A 16,348-nucleotide genomic window follows, 5' to 3' on the forward strand; every position below is an offset into this window, starting at 1 on the left:
CTCACACATGCTAGGAAAGTACTCAACCACTAAGCTACATCCCCAGCATCTTTTAGCTGGGAGAACTTCAGTGAATTTCTCTTTACTTTGGTTTTCACCAACTAAAATCTGCCTTGTAAGACCGTGAGAATTAAATGCAGTAATGTTTATGCCAGTGCCTGACATAGAGTGGATAGTCAGATTTTTTTCTTTTTAATGTTAAGTGCATTCCTTCCAGGCAGACTTGCTTTTAACCAATGTCAACAATTTTCTCTAGTGATAGATGTTCCAGCATTCCTATAGGCTAATGGCTATATTATTCCTTGCATGAGACCAGGTCACCTGTAGCATCCACTAGTCCTGAAAGCAGCATACTATAAAGGGCAAAAAAAGTAAGGAGAGACTGAGAAGGAGGCAGCCTGGGCTGTTCTTATCAGTGAGGTCAGAGTGAGGGAAGTGCTTAGAGGAGCACCCGACCATGGTCATGTTCTCTACATATTATTATTGTTGCTGTTGGAAATGACCTAGCAGGATACAAGCCAGCTTCAGCTCTTGCAAATTCCTCCTTTTCCTGTTTCTCTGACTCCTGCTCTGATGCCTAGGTAGCAATCTATAAATTGATATACTTTCTCTATGCTTAGAAAGGATGACTCAATCTCTTAATTCACAGCTTCTGCACTTGCCTTGGGCTTGAGACATTTTGAGTTTCCATTTTGGCTGCATTATCACTAATGGGTCTTTGACTCTCATAGATAACAACTACCTTGACCCATAATGATGAATGAATCGATGGCCCCACGGGGTCCTCCCTCCAGTCTCATCCTGCTGCTCCAAGAAGTCCATGGTAATCAGAGATGGAAGCGCAATTTGTCCTTTACTAATATGCTGAGCAGTTCTCAGAGAAGAGCTTGAGCTAACGAGCACCCTAGGGCGTCTGCCGGTTTGTAGTCTTTGGCTAGAGAGGATATTTCTATGTGTTGCAGATTCTTCCCTTGACCGCGGGCTGCTGCTCCATATCCATCTCTGTCTCAGTGAGCTGCCCTGTGATTGGCCACTTTGGACTTGGAAATGTTTCAGAAAATGAATGTGGACTTAGAAATGTGACCTGCATGACAACTCTGTGATGTTGGGAAAATGTAACATTTTTAAGACAAATGAACGAGTAACGAGACTCACCATTTGGGGGTGGGGGGAACACAGCAGTCTTGGACTAAACATTTCATTGCCTTTACCTCAACCTGAAATTGCAGGAACCTCTGCTCCTTAGACCCCAAGGCTGCCTGTTGGCCTCGGCTTGCCAGGCTGGGACTGACATGTTCTGACCATCCAGTCCTCTGGGCAGAGTGGTGGCTGGCATCAACCTCTTCTCTCTCTGGGTTCTCGCTCGCTACCTTGTCTCCTGATGATTCCTCTGGGGTGAGGGATCAGATGTCACTCTATGCCTTACTTTCCTACTTTTCCTGGGGCCTCACTCTCATACTGCCTGGTCCTCTGGTATCAGGCTGCATTAAGGTTGCAAGGATACAAGTTAAGTGATGTGATGGGTGGTTTTGCCAGCTGCTTACTGCTTGGAGAAAAATATCCAGGTAGGATGGCTGGATATTACATCAAGTAAACCTTGAGCAAATTTTCCAGTTGAATGATGAGCCAGATCAGGGTTTGGATTTTAAAGAGGCTAAAGAAAGAGAGAGCTCAGTAGGGTCTGGTGAAGCGTGAAGCATAAAGACATCTTACTAAAATCCCAATGGCAAGGAGCAAACTTCTGCTGAGAGAAGCCTTGCAGGAGCTTTAAGTCTGCTTTTAAACTCTGTTTAAGTACCCTTAGCAGTACCCTCAGCAAGGTTGTCTGCCCAGCACCCCTTATCTATAGCCCTTGCTCCACAGCAAGCTGCACCCCCTCATCACCTTCCACACTCACCTGTTTCAGAGCCTCTGCTCTGGGAATCCCACTATCCTAACACAAATCCAGCTCTGTCATTTAATATCTTTGTCATTCACCTTCTCTAAGCCTCATTTTCTTAATCTATTTTTTAAATACTCCTGCCCTGTAGTGTTTTTGAAGTATCAAATGCACAAAATGCATGAAACATAGAGCCTGGCTCATGTGATTATCCAGCAAATGTTTTATGTCATCATCATTCCCACTGCCACTCTCGGAGGATTTGTTTGTTTGTTTGTTTTTTACCAGGGACTGAACCCAGGAGCACTTAACCACTGAGCCACATCCCCAACCCTTTTTCATATTTTATTTAGAGACAAGTTCTCACTAAGTTGCATAGGGCCTCGATAATTTCCTGAGGCTGGATTTGAACTTGCCATCCTCCTGCCTCAGCCTCCTGAGCCCTGGTATTATAGGTGTGAGCCACTGCGCCTGGCCACTCTCAGAGTTTTTATAACCTGGAATTGTATATCTGATCATATAAAGTCTACCCATGGTTGTTCTCTGGTAATGGAACAGAGTCACACATTGTCCCAGAACGAACAAGAACTATAGAGGTATTCCGATATTTACTCACATTTCCTGAAGAACATTAAAGGGAGCCCGACTCATTACCCATAGTAAACACCCCCCACCCCACTTCCCTCTGTGCCTCAGCATCTCTGGAATCTCTTCCAAGAATCCCATCACACCACTCTATCCATGCCCCATCTTCTTGTCTCCTCTCTTTTTCTTCCCTCCCGCTCTATGACTCTTTTTAAACTTCTGCAGCCCCTTCTATCCAATCTCTGTCTATTTCTACACAATCGCCCACACCCCATAAAAGAACAAGGTTGCTTGGCCAAGAGGGAGTTCTGTTTAGGCAGCAGCCTGGGAGGTTCCCCAGTGCATAAAAACAATAGAAATAATGTCACTAACAAATATGCAATACCTGAGATACTACATATTTATACTAGATAAATATTCTCATTTAGCCTTCAAATGTAATGCTGAGTGTTGCATGACAACATTCTCTTTGGCTAGCAAGGGAGGTAGAAATGAAAGAAAAATTGGTAAATACTAGTAAGTTAATAAATCTTCACACACATACCCCTCGCCACCAAAATATGTGACATGACTAGCCTGAGCCATCATCATTTGGATAAGGGTGAGTGTGTTAGTGAACTTTCTATTGCTGTGAGAAAATACCTGAGAAAAATCAAGTTAAAGGAGGAAATTTGGCTCATGGTTTCGGGGGTTTCAGTCCTGGATCACTTGGTTCCATTGATTCCATCTTGTGGTGAGGTATGTATGGTAGAGCAGAGCTGGTTATTTCGTGGCAACAAGGAGAGAGAGAGAGGGAGGGAGGAGCAGGGGTTTTCCAGGGCATACCCCTAGTGACCTAATTTCTCCAACTAGTCTCCACATTCTCAAGTTTTCACCAGGTAGAACCAAGCCTCCAAACACATGAACCTTTTTTCCAGATCCAAACTACACCAGTGGCTATTTGATCCCAGCATCCCTCAAAAGCTTCCACAGGGACCTTCAGACTCACAACCCAGAGAGTTATCAGAAGTTGTTTGAAACTGTAGAATATAAAACTTGGAGATTTTTCATTGAAATAATGTTGTTTTATTTTTCCATGAAGATATAAGCCAGTTTGTAGCAAGACATAAGTGTCTTCTAGATTCCTCCATCTAGGAGTGCCTGAGGTCCAATGATCTCCCTGTCCATTCTTTCCAAATTTTCCTCTTGATTTGCTTCAAACTGAGCTTCTGTTCTTTCAGTGAAAAAGTCAAACCCCAGCCCTGGACTGAGGCATGGTTTTGAACAGATGTCTGAAGCTGGTGGGTTTCATGGCAAGCCAAGAATCGATGGAACTCTAGTAAGGAGGCCAGAGTGAGGCAGGAGGCAGGAAGAGGCCTCAAGCTTTCTTGAATAGGAGGTGGTGCCAAGGTATTTATCTGTGGCACTGGAGAAAGCCCAGGTTTATCTGCAGATGTGCACTGGGTGGGTGGGCATGCCTGGGGGTCAGTGAACTGGGCCATTTTTGCCAACTGCCCAGTATGCCAGTCACTAAAATGATGAGTTTTGCAGAAGAGAGATTATTCAAGAGGCAGCCCATTGTGTGGAGAGGTGAGAGCATCTCAAATTTGCCCCTCCCAGGATAGGTTTTGGGGATGGTTATGGGTTGAGGTGGAGGCTAAGGAGATTGGATACAACTTTCATCATCTGTTGCCATCATAACCCACACTTCAGAGGTGTTATCTAAAGTCAACCAAAACAAGTAACTAAGCAGGAGGAGTAGGTTAAGTCTAGAAAAGCAAGCAACTCAGAGCAAGTGAGCTCCAAAGGATCTGTTCAGTAACTAAGAGCAGGTGGTTATTCAGGTTTGTCAAGAGTTGGGCTGCAGAGCCAGGGCTCGGGCCTTCTTCCCGTCCACCTGAGCTCTCATCTGCATGGTATCCTCTCTGCTTCCTCCCTGCCAGTGACAACTGGCAGCAGCAAGCTTACTCCTTGCTTCTCTGTCCCCTCTTAAATCAAAACTTCCCTCGAAGCTTCCCTTTCCAGGCTTTCGGTGTCCCTTGCCGGGCTGTGTGCCTGGCCAAGGACCTCATTTGAATCCAGGTGGAGTTGCCACACATGTGGCCTCCTGAGCCTGTCATCCCCACCAACCCTAGGGGACCTTCCTATAGGAACCTCCACACCTGCTCCTGCAGCCCCGGTGGTCCTATGTGCATGGGTAGATTAAGACATACGATTGGAAGCTCGCTTTTAAAGTAGCTTCCAAGGGTTGCTATCTTCGGTTCAGTCTTTGGCCTGTCGTAATAGTCATTCATCTGAACAGGTGTTTCTATTAACGGTTAAGTTTCAGTATAGAGAAAATTTCTTTGACTATATGATTGTTTGAAGAGTTGGTCAAGCAATACCAGCCTGAGTCTAATAACCAATCAGGAATAATAAAAATAGTGCTACCCCAGGTGTATTTTTAAACTTTGCAGTTTAATAGGTGAGATATATGCATCTAGATACACACACATATATATGCATATATATACACACATATGTATATGTATGTGTATATACATATATAATGTATTTCATATATACATGATTTTATATGTATATACACACACAGCCCCTGACAGGTCTTGGCCCCGCTAGCTCAGGGATTTTGTTCAAATCAACTCCTGCCCATCGCTCTCGGCTTCCCTCCCCCACCCCCACCATCTGCACATAGCATCACAGTGTCCTGTAGCTGCACCATTCTGTGGATGCCCAGGGTGAGGATCGCATGTGTTTCCAGGGAAGAAGGCTGAGCAATAGGCAGAGAGTTGTGGTTTCTGGCCACTTTATGCACAATGGATGGCAACAGGAGGGACATTTGAGCCTTATTTCCTCTTTGAAGGACAAGAGACCTATGACAGGAGACAATCAGTTGTTAAATTCTTCCTTTTATAAAAAAAAAAAAAATTCTTTTAAGCTCTGTTCTTTTAGTAATCATTTGTTTAAAATCATTTCTTCAGAATTGCCTGTTTGTCTGTCCCTAAATGTAGTACTTTGTGTTTCCTGTACAGTGTGTCCTCTCCAGGGGACACGGAGAAACCATTCTAATAAAGACTATGCACATTTTGTTGTTCTCTTACTTTTTTTTTTTTTTTTTTTTTTTGGTGAGAGGACAAAGCAGAACCTAGGAATTTTCTTTTTGGTCAGATAGCTGGGCATTACAAGTGGTGTGATTAGGATTGCCTTTTCACAATTTTGACTGTGATCAATTTATTCAGCCTGAGTGGCTCTAGCAAATAGGAGGGAGGAGCTGCAGGAGGGCGTATCTTGACTTCTTATTGCATACAATAAGGACACACATATAAGAAAAGGTGGGAAAATGGCTTTTAAATAGTAACTAAACCTCAGGGGTCCCCACAGTCTGCTGGGACAGAAGCCTCCCCACATCTTGCCCACCCAATTCCATTTGTCTGTTGTCTCTTCTATATGACAATTCCCAAGTTACACCCTTTATAATGGAACTGTAGTTGTGTTAAAAAGAAAGACTAACATCAACCAAGCATCAGCATGTGTTGTTCACTAGGGTGAGCAAGCCATTCCAGTGACTCAGAACTCTTAGCCAGAGAAATAGAAAGGCAGGCCAGGGACAATGGCTGGCCCATCCTTGGGAATCTCACCAATCATGGTGACCACACATCCTTCCAGCATGTAAATATGGCCCTGGGCCTGCACCTTGGGCATCACGCTTCTGATTTCTCAGGGCTAGAGATACAGGAGTGCGACTTCTCTGTGTCTCTGAGCAAGGGAAAGCAGAAGAATTCGTAGTCAAGTCCTTTACTGGGAAATTCAGGCACCTGTGGGCTCCAGGAACAAAGAACAGGTCTTTAGAAAGGAGCTTGGGAGAAGGGGCTTCTTGGCAAAAGTGACTATTCTGTAGGTTCTTAGTGCAGAGAGCTGGTGTAGAGAAGAGGGGGGTGTCCTTGGCATGTTGGGAGGGGAGCATATCATGGGCTGCATGGTGCAGGGAGGAGCGTGCGGAGCTTGCCAGGCTGGGAGGTGATTGTTCTGCTTTAGATATGAAGTGTCCCCCAAAAGCTCATGTGTGAGACAACGCAAGAAAGTTTAGAGATGAGATGATTGGGTTATTAAAGGCTTAGCCTAATCCGTGCATTAATCCCCTGATAGGGATTAACTGGGTGGTAACTGTAGGTATGTAGTGAGGCTGCAGGAGGTAGGTCATTGGGGACATGTCTTTAGGGGGATGTGCATTTTGTCCTTGTTGAACAGAGCTCTGTCTGCTTGCTGGTGACCATCACGTCTGCTTTCCTCCACCATACTCTTCTGTCATGATGTTCTGCCTCACTGGAGCCCAGAGGAATAGAGCTGGCAATCTGTTGACTGAGAACTCTGAAACCATGAAACCCCAAATACACTTTTCCTCCTCTAATTGTTCTTGTCATGTCTTTTGATCACAACAGTGAAAAGGGTGACTAAACTGAGCATAGTGGCACGTGCCTGTAATCCCAGTGCCTCCAGAGACTGAGGCAGGAGGATCACAGGTTCAAAGCCAACCTCAGCAATTTAGCAACCTAGTGAGACCCTGACTCAAAGTAAAAAATAAAAAGGGTTGGGGATGTGGCTCAGTGGATAAGCGCCCCTGGATCAATCCCTGGTACAAATAAACAAGCAAACAAAAACAAACAAAAAACCCCAAAAAGCTGACTAAAACAGTGATCCAGGTCTCTGATGGGTGTGGAGAAACAAGGGGTCTTCAATGGAGTTGGGCAGTGAGGGGCCATTCATACTAGGGTGAGCAGTTATTTCCATTTCCAGCCCAGAACCTGTACCACTTGAGAATGTCTTGCAAATGGTGAAGTGAGAAGGTAGTACTAATGCTATTGCCACCAGCCATTAGCCACTTTTTTTTAGAAGTGTAAGGGAATTTTCTATTTTTTTTGTTCCTTTCTCACATGTAATAAGAAAAATGCATTATATTCAAATGTGGCCAGAAATAGAACTTGCTGAACTGAGAATGCTTGCCTCAACCCCAAGCAAGTTTTTAAAACCTTTGAAAGTGCTATGGATGTAGCTCAGTGGTAGAACGCTTTGTCTAGCATGTGCATGGTCCTGAGTTCAAGTCCTAGCACTTGAAAAAAACTTTAGTATTTAAGAATGATTTTATAAGAGAGGCTTTCATTAATCTCATATTAATGTATATTCATTTCAACAAATGAAGTGCTAGGAATAAGGTGCACAGTAGGGATTGGAACAGAAGTCAAGACATACAGCTACATGCTACAGTGAGTGGAAGAGGACCACATGCTAGGATGTGGAGAAACACACTGTGAGAGTTAAATAATTTAATAGATACAAAGTGGTTACAACAGGGCCTGGCACATAGTAGGCATCTATAGGTATGCCCCCTTCTCCAGGGAATGCTTAAACAGAACAGCTCCAATCTGTGTATACACTATGCTGTTTCCTATACATGCAGTATAAGTCCTTGATCTTAGAATCTCACCGTCCAGTCAGTAAGAAAATAGATTTCTGTTGTTTGAGGCACTCATTCTGTGGTACTTTGTTATTCTCTGGATGAAAGAATTTCAGCAGATTTCAATTTATTTTTTTTTACAGTGAAATTATGGATTTGCAGGTAAATGGAGGGAGCTGGAGAAAATCATGCTAAGTGAAATAAGCCAATCCCCCCAAAAAACGAAGACCAAATGTTTTCTCTAATTTCAATTTACTTTACTTTTTTTATTTAAAAAAAAATGAAACTGCCAGTTCTGTTACTATACAATTTTTCACAAAGAATTACAAGACAAAGGAACATCCTCAGGCTTAGTTTAGATTTGAAATCCCTGCTTGGTGTCATTATTTCCCCTGGCTGTCTTTTGGCCGTGACTGGGGACCTGGTTAAGTATGACTGGCAGGCCAGCCTGCCATGGTGCTTATTCAAACTATCTTGAGCATCCTCACCCATGGGGTTTTATTAGCAATTGAGCAGAGCTTCTAAAAAGTATTCCACTGTGAAGAAGAATGGTTCACTTTTACCTGATGATTATTTGAGATTTTGTCATGTGTACAATGTTAACTTTTCTCATGGGAATTCTTCAGGGAACCATCAGAAATCTTCCAGAACCTGAACATCCTGGCACATGTCTGCTGGTGTGGATTAGGGCCAGCAGGGCCTGTGAGTGGTATTTCTTAGGACTGCAGCCAGGACAGAGGACTTCATCATGTCCTCTGGCACGTGGCACGTGTCTGACCTTTACCCCATCCCAGGAGTGACTCCTGGCTATGCTCCTATGACTTGCCTCCATCTCTGGTCCATTTAAAGAGATCTTGTGTGTATGCATCTCTCAGCCCTCTACAGGTGTCCTATACAACCAAGAATAGTGGGTGTACTGGACTCCAGGGGAGCAACGACCAGACATTTCACCACCATTCCACCATATGGAAAGCCATGGGAGGGTCTCGATCATGGATCTCTGGAGAAGAACTGGGGACCTGAGGTAGGAGGAAGGTGAGCTTTACTGAATCTCTCTCCCACCTTTTTCTTCTCCTTTTGGCCTGTCTCCTAAGTATCGCTTTTCCTGGGTGTCTCCCATGGCTTCTCCTCCCTCCTTCATGACTCACATATGCTCTATCTGGTAAAGATGGAGGCCAAAAGGTCCTGAGTTGGAATCTCAACTTCCTCACCATTATAACCATGAATAAATTATAAATATGAAAATATAAATAAAAATAAATATGGTTTTCATTAGCATCTACAGCCATAAAATGATGAGAAACACAGCATCTACTTTATGGGCTTATAGTTGAAGATTAAATAAGATAATGTAGGTAAATGTGCAGCACCTTGGCTGGTAAGTGTTACAGGGCAAAACTGGGCAGCCTCACCAGTCCTTTCTCATCCTGATTCTTGTGATCACCCCAGAAGAATTTCAGACATGTCTCCTCAGCATGGTAGACATGAGTTTATTAGAAAGGATAGGAAAAGGGAAAAGGGGACAATCTCAAGAGAGAGAGAGAGGGTGGGTCCTCTCAGGAGAAGTTGTGGTGTGCCCCCTCCTGCTCTCTAGTTTTATTGGGAGTCCCAGGCAAGTTTCTAGCTGGTCCACTCTGGACTTTTGACTGACAGCATAGGAACTGCAAGCACTCCCTTGAAAAGAGGTTGGTGTGGTGCTCAGAGCTGGAGTTTTTAAGGGAACCACATCCTCCTGTTTATGACTCGATTTCCCGTCCCCTTCATCAGAAAAGAACCTCATCTTCTTTGTAGAACCAAACAAATGCAATGCTCTCTAGGTACATATTCTCTAGTCTTCAAGCAGGAGAACTTGACAGCCCCTTTTGTCACATAGTGTCTCTGAACTTTGTCATGGCAATTGGGAAGACAACCTCTCTAGGTTTTATCCAGAAAGAAAAACAAACAAAAACTTCTCTTGGTCTTAATGAGAGGAGGTAGTTTTGCAAATTGGTGCAAAATGCCTATTCAGTCAGCTTTTCATGGTTGTGACCAAAATATCTGACAAGGACATTTTAGAAGAGGAAAGATTTAATTCAGAGGTTTGAGTACATGGTCAGCCAACTCCAGTTCTTTGAACCTAAGGTGAGGCAGAACGTCATGGTGGAAAGGAATGGCAGAGGAAACTTCTCAGATCATGGCACCCAGGAAGCAGAGGAGAGTGATGTGGGGGGAGTGGAGCTAGGGATAAGATAAACCTTTCCCAATTCCTCCCACTAGATCCTACCACCTGGAGTCCATCCGGCTATCAAATGGATGAATCCACTGATGAGGGCGGAACCCTCAGCATCTGATCATTGCCTATAAGCTCCGCCTCTGAACTAGGTTTTCAACACAGGAGTTTTTCGGGGGGACATTCCAGATCACGGAAGTCAGGTTCCCACCTCACTTTCTAACTTCCACAAGAACAAGAAGACAGCAGCAAAGTTTCTCTGATGTTTACATTTCAAAAAGTTGGCTCCTGGGCCCTGAAGAAAACATTCCTCAGTTGTGAGACTGACAAGAAGCTTATTTAGTCATAAAAATTTATATACCTTCAAAAGGCTAGAAAAGGGAATTCTAAAACAAAAGAGAGAGAGAGGGTCAGGGAAGACTCTCCCTTTATTTTCAACCAGGAAAACAAAATCTTTTGTTTTAAATTTGTACCTGCCCTTACACTCTATAATTAAGAAGTACAACAAAAAAAATAGTTTAAAATTATTGAGAATTTACCCAAAGACAAAAAAGTACTAATTGATTTAATACTTAAAAAACCCTAGGATCCATACAATTGTCCCCACTTTACAGATACATGGAATAAGGCATAAAGAGATCATTTCACTTGTGTATGTTCTAGAGGTGGAGCCTAGATTTAAATCCAACCCTTCCCGATAAATGGTTGGATGGAAGAATGGATGGACAGGTGATGGGTGGGACCTGAGTAGAAAATAAGAGTTTTTCAAACTACAACTGAATTTGAAAATTGGATGCAGATGACTGTGGGAGGTCTGCAAATTATTGCACTTGACTGAAGATCAACATTTTGTCCAAGTTCAGCAAGGCTATTCCTTCTCCATGCCCTTTTACTTCAGCATCCGGGTTCGAGGTACCCCTCTCCTCCAATATGCCACCATCAGTAACAGTTTTTGATGTGTTTTTTAAAAAAATTTTATTTATATATGACAGCAGAATACATTATAATTCTTATTACACATATAGGGCACAATTTATCATATCTTTGGTTTTATACAAAGTATATTCACACCAATTCGTGTCTTCACACATGTACTTTGGATAATAATGTCCATCACATTCCACCATCATTTCTAACCCCATTCCCCTTCCCTTCCCCTCCTACACCTCTGCTCTATCTAGAGTTCATCTATTCCTCCCCACTATGAATCAGCCTCCTTATATCAAAGGAAACACTCGGAATTTGGTTTCTTGGGATTGGCTAACTTCACTTAGCATTATCTTGTCTAACTCCATCCATTTACCTGCAAATGCCATGATTTTATTCTCTTTTTATTGCTGAGTAATATTCCATTGTGAATATATGCTACATTTTTAAATCTATTCATCTCATGTGTTTTAATAGTAAAATCACAAAATCAGATGATTGTTGATTTTAATCTTTGCACACGTGTCATGCCCTTAATGATTTCTTTTGGGTGTCTGCCCCAACCTTCGCAGTTTGGGAGGAACAAGGTCAGCTTAGTTCCCCAGCTGTCTGCACGTATGTTATGGGGTTGCTGTTTTCTGCAGCTTCCGGGACAGGAGTGCTGACATTTCACTCTTGATCACCCCTTTCCTTTAATTTCTCCTCCCCATCACACAAAATCATGTCTGAGTGTTCACTTGGGGGAGGAAATTTCTTCATTTTCTTTTCTAAAAAATATGACCCCCGCATTTTGGTAATGTTGTTTTTGAAATGTTTTTTAATGCTGTTTTTAACTTTCTTCCCAAAGAACATAATATTTGCTAAATAGTGTTCTGATAGTGTAGGTTGTAAAACATAAGGATTGTGTCCAATCCTGGCTCCAGCCTGGCATTTCCATTCTTGCCTATCTGATTAACTATGCAAATTTTAAGAATATGTGTCTAAAAGACACTATCTGCTAGAGTTTGGATCTGGAGGATCTGGGATGTTTCTGAAAGTCTCTGTGGCCTACTCACGGATGGGCTTATTGTTTCGTTCTCCCTTCCTCTTGTTCCTCTTAGGCTGTCTCCTGACTCACTGTTCTCATAAAGAACAGATAGTGAAAAGAGTACTCTGAGCACCATTCAGTATCAAGCAGTTGCAGAATTCACGTATGTGGCACCCTACTTAATGCATTTTGGTTGTGAGACAATATTGGAAGACAGCACACATGGAATCAGTTTATTGTCAGGTAGATTGTTGTGGGTAGAGCTGTGTCTCCCTACCCCCTAAGGTGTGACTACCAGCACCCTGCTAGGACAGTTTTCTGCTCGGGAGGTGATGAGCCACCTGAAAAAAAATAAGTCTGAAATAGTGAAGAAATAAGAGACAGAGACAGGAATTAGATAAAGAGGAAGCAGAGCACCTGATAGGTCCAGTCCACATAGGAGCTGGAACTGAACAACTAGAAAATGGCTCTAGTCCTTTATTTAAGGGAGAGTACATCAAAGGCAGGAATAGGGTTTCAGTGGGTGAAGTCTTGCTGCATGGTGTTGTGCAGTCAACAGGTTGATTGGTATCTTGGCAGGCTATACCTATCTCTGAGAGGCTGTGCATTTATACAACTCCAGTGGGCCATCCCAACTCCAGTGCAGAGCTGAACCTGGGTAGAAATCACATGTAGTCTCACCAGACTCTCCTACCCATTGGCTTCCATGCCAATTGGATTCCCGCACATTTCACGGGTAGCTTCTGACAACCCCCAAAGATGATACTGTACCTGTGAATGTGACCTCATTTGTAAATTTGCTTCTGCAGATTGAACCAGGTTAACATAAGGTCATCAGAGTAGGCTTTACTCCTTTATGACGGGTGTCCTTACAAGAAGAGGAAATTTGAACACAGACACTCAAGGTTCTCTCATGGAAGACAGAGAGACATGCAGACACAGAGGAAAGACTCCATCAGAAATTAGGGTAATGTTGCTACAAGCCAAGGAATACTTGGGATCTGGAATGTTTCTGAAAGTCTCTGTGCCCCCTAGCAGAGGCAAGGGGAATCTTTCCCTGAAGGCTTCCGTGAGGGCATGGCCCTGCCAACACCTTGATGATGGACATAGTCTTGATCTGTTTCTACTGCTATTACAAGATACCTGAGACTGAGTACTTTATAAAGAATGGCCATTTATTTCTTCCCATCGTGAAGGCTGGGAAATTCTATATTAAGATGGTGGTGCTAGTGACTGGTGAAGACTACTCTCTGCTTCCAAGTTGGTGTCTTGTCACTGTCTCCACATAGCAGAAGGTGGAATGGTAGGAGCACAAAGGCTGCAAAGCTTCTTTTATGAAGGCCTTAATCCCATTCACTAAGGCTCCACCTTCATAACAATCACCTCCTAAAGGCACCCTCCTCTTGATACAGCCACATTGGTGTTTACATTTTAGCACATGAATTTTGGAGGGAGCATAAATATTCAGCCATAGAAGACATCTACGTTACAACAGCCAAGGCAATTCCTACATGAATTCGGTATCAATATAAACCAATTTTATTTTCTTTCTTCCACTTCCATTCTACACTCACACTGTTAGACCATTTATCCCTATCCCTGGATGAAATCTCAGGTAGATACCTTAACTTTTCTGGTTATTTTGAGATATTAAGATTCTAACTCTACCCAAAAGCAAAACATCAATCCTTATCCCATATAAAGCTCCTTCCCTTTCCAATTATAGGCTCAACTCAAGCTCAGAAACCTGCAGAGGCAAAAGGTAGCACACCCGCTTCTTCCCTATTTCCCCACCTGCCTGTCTACCTTTTTTCCCTTCCTTAGCATACAGCCTTCAGCAGGCAAAATGAGGAACAAAAGAAGCCATTGATGGCAGATTCACTTGCTATCTGGTAATGTGTTCTCTAGACAACACACATGTCCAATACCGGCTCTTTCCTTGTACAGCTCTACTTCTGTGTATCCTAGTATGGAGGATTATGTCTTTGGCAGGCTATATATGACTGTATCAGTCAGTTTTCTGTTGCTCTGATCAAAAGGCCTGTGAGAACAACTTAGAGGAGGAAAAGTTTATTTGGGGCTCACAGTTTCAGAGGTTCAGTCTGCGGTCAGCCAACTCCATTGTTCTGTGCCCAAGGTGAGGCAGAACAACATAGTGGAAGGCATGGAGGAGAAAAGCTGCTCAGTTCGTGGCATCTGGGAAGTAGAAGGAGAGAGCAAGGAGCCAGAGACAAGGTATAATTCCCAAAGGTATGCCCCCAGTGACCTTCCTTCAGCTATCCCCCACCAGCCTCACATGTACCACCCAGGAGTCCATTCAAGTTTTTAATCCATCAAATGGATTAATCCACTGATGAGATTACAAGTTCTCATAATCTGATCATCTCGACTCTGAACATTCCTGCATTAGGGATCATGCTTTCAAAACATGAACTTTCCAGGGATATTTCTAAATCAAACCATAACCATGCTCTACCCCAGAGAGACACCACCAGCACCTATCCTAGCAAAGGCTTTGTATGGGCAGGTTCTTCGAAAGAAATATTCCACTGGAGGAGGAAGAGGAGGAGAAGGAGAAGAGGAAGAAAAGGAGGAGAAGGTAGAGGAGATAGTTAAATAAAGAATCAGTAGTTGCAGAGGGTGGGCAAGGATGAAACCATGGAGCACAGGGGATGTTTATGGTAGCAAAATTGCTATATATGCTATTATAATGATGGACACATATCATTACATGTTTGTCTAAATCCATAGAAAGTGTAAGAGTGAACCCTAATGTATACTATGGACCTTCATGAATATAATAATAAATATATCATATATAATTTATACCAAACATAATGCACATATATGATAAATAACATCTAAATATTTACTAAAAAATAAGTTATAATAAATGCAGCACCCTAATGCAAGGTGTTAATAGCAGGGGAAAATTGTGGAAGGGAGAGGTCTGACAACTCTGTACTTTTTGTTGAATTTTTCTGCAAACTTAAAACTGCTATTAAAAAAAATGAAGTCTATTCATTAAAAAAAATCAAGTCATTTGTTGCACTGAATTGATGCCTCAAAAAAAAAAAAAGTAGATCCACTATTTCGTCATGGTCCTGGAGTAATTGCAATCTGAGGGACATCATATTTTTCACTAGCACTTTTGACTAATAAGACTCCATGTGTTAATTCTGTTATGAACATGTCCACAGATTTTCTATAGCTGGATAGGGAATTTTCACTAGCAAAGAAAGTACTTTTTGTCTTTGGTTCCCATTTCCCCATTATCAGAAGTCTCACCATCTCAGCTTCTTTGAGCTTTTCCTCATTTTTCATGTGTGAGAGGAAAAGTAGTACAAATAATGCTTAGTTCTCATAAAAACAGTTTGCTCCTGCCCCCAGAGTGCGTTCATGCTGAACAGAGAGGTTGTAATCGTACATGTCTTGGCATCGGACAGGCTGGGAGGAGACCCAAGCTGAGGGTGATGGGAACTCAGAGTGAACATTTGTATTAATGGCTTCACAGGAAGCTGTGATCCTGGACCTTGGGGAGGGGACGGAGAGAGATGTGGCAGTACAATCCGTGCAGACACATTGGTCTGCCTGTGTCCACAGTAGACACAGTCTCCCCCTAGGCATCTGACATAGCTAGATCAGTCTGTAGAGGGTCAGATTCCCAGATGGTCCTCCCTGTGAGAGCAGACAGCAGGCTGGAGATAACATCAAGGGGCTGCAGCTGCAGGGCAGGCCTGAGACACGTTTCTGAAGTCTGTTCCTAAGTGTACCAAGCCTTCTCCACCCACCTGGGCTACTCTCCAGAGACTCCCTGGCCAGTCTTTTTATCCTCCTACCCCTACCACTGTTAGCTAAATAGAATCTGTTCTCTGCCTTCCTTTTCTCCTGGCCTTCTGTATCACTTTTTTTTAAGCATTCTAACTTAGTAGCTGAAATTATAATTGGAAATAAGACATCCAAGAAACTTCATCTGATCTGAGTGAAATCAAGTTGACCAATTGGCCCATTGGCAAGCATGCATTCCCTCAATCAATAGGGTCAAAGGCCTCCCGTGTGTCTGGCTTTGTACGTGGTGCTAGAAATAAAGTGGTAAATAAAAAAAACATCCCCACCCTCAAGAACCTCACAATCCTGGGGAGAGATAGACACTAAGGAGATGATTTTTCTAATTTTCCAGAACTTCAGTTCCCTCTACGTGAAATTATAGCATGTCCTTTGGGAAGCTGAGTTCTGGTATCAATGTATTATATCATTCCCATCAGAGGCAATTAGATGGCAGGAGAGGGG

This window comes from Urocitellus parryii, chromosome 8, assembly GCF_045843805.1.
Source record: "Urocitellus parryii isolate mUroPar1 chromosome 8, mUroPar1.hap1, whole genome shotgun sequence".
In the NCBI taxonomy this organism is placed as follows: Eukaryota; Metazoa; Chordata; class Mammalia; order Rodentia; family Sciuridae; genus Urocitellus; species Urocitellus parryii.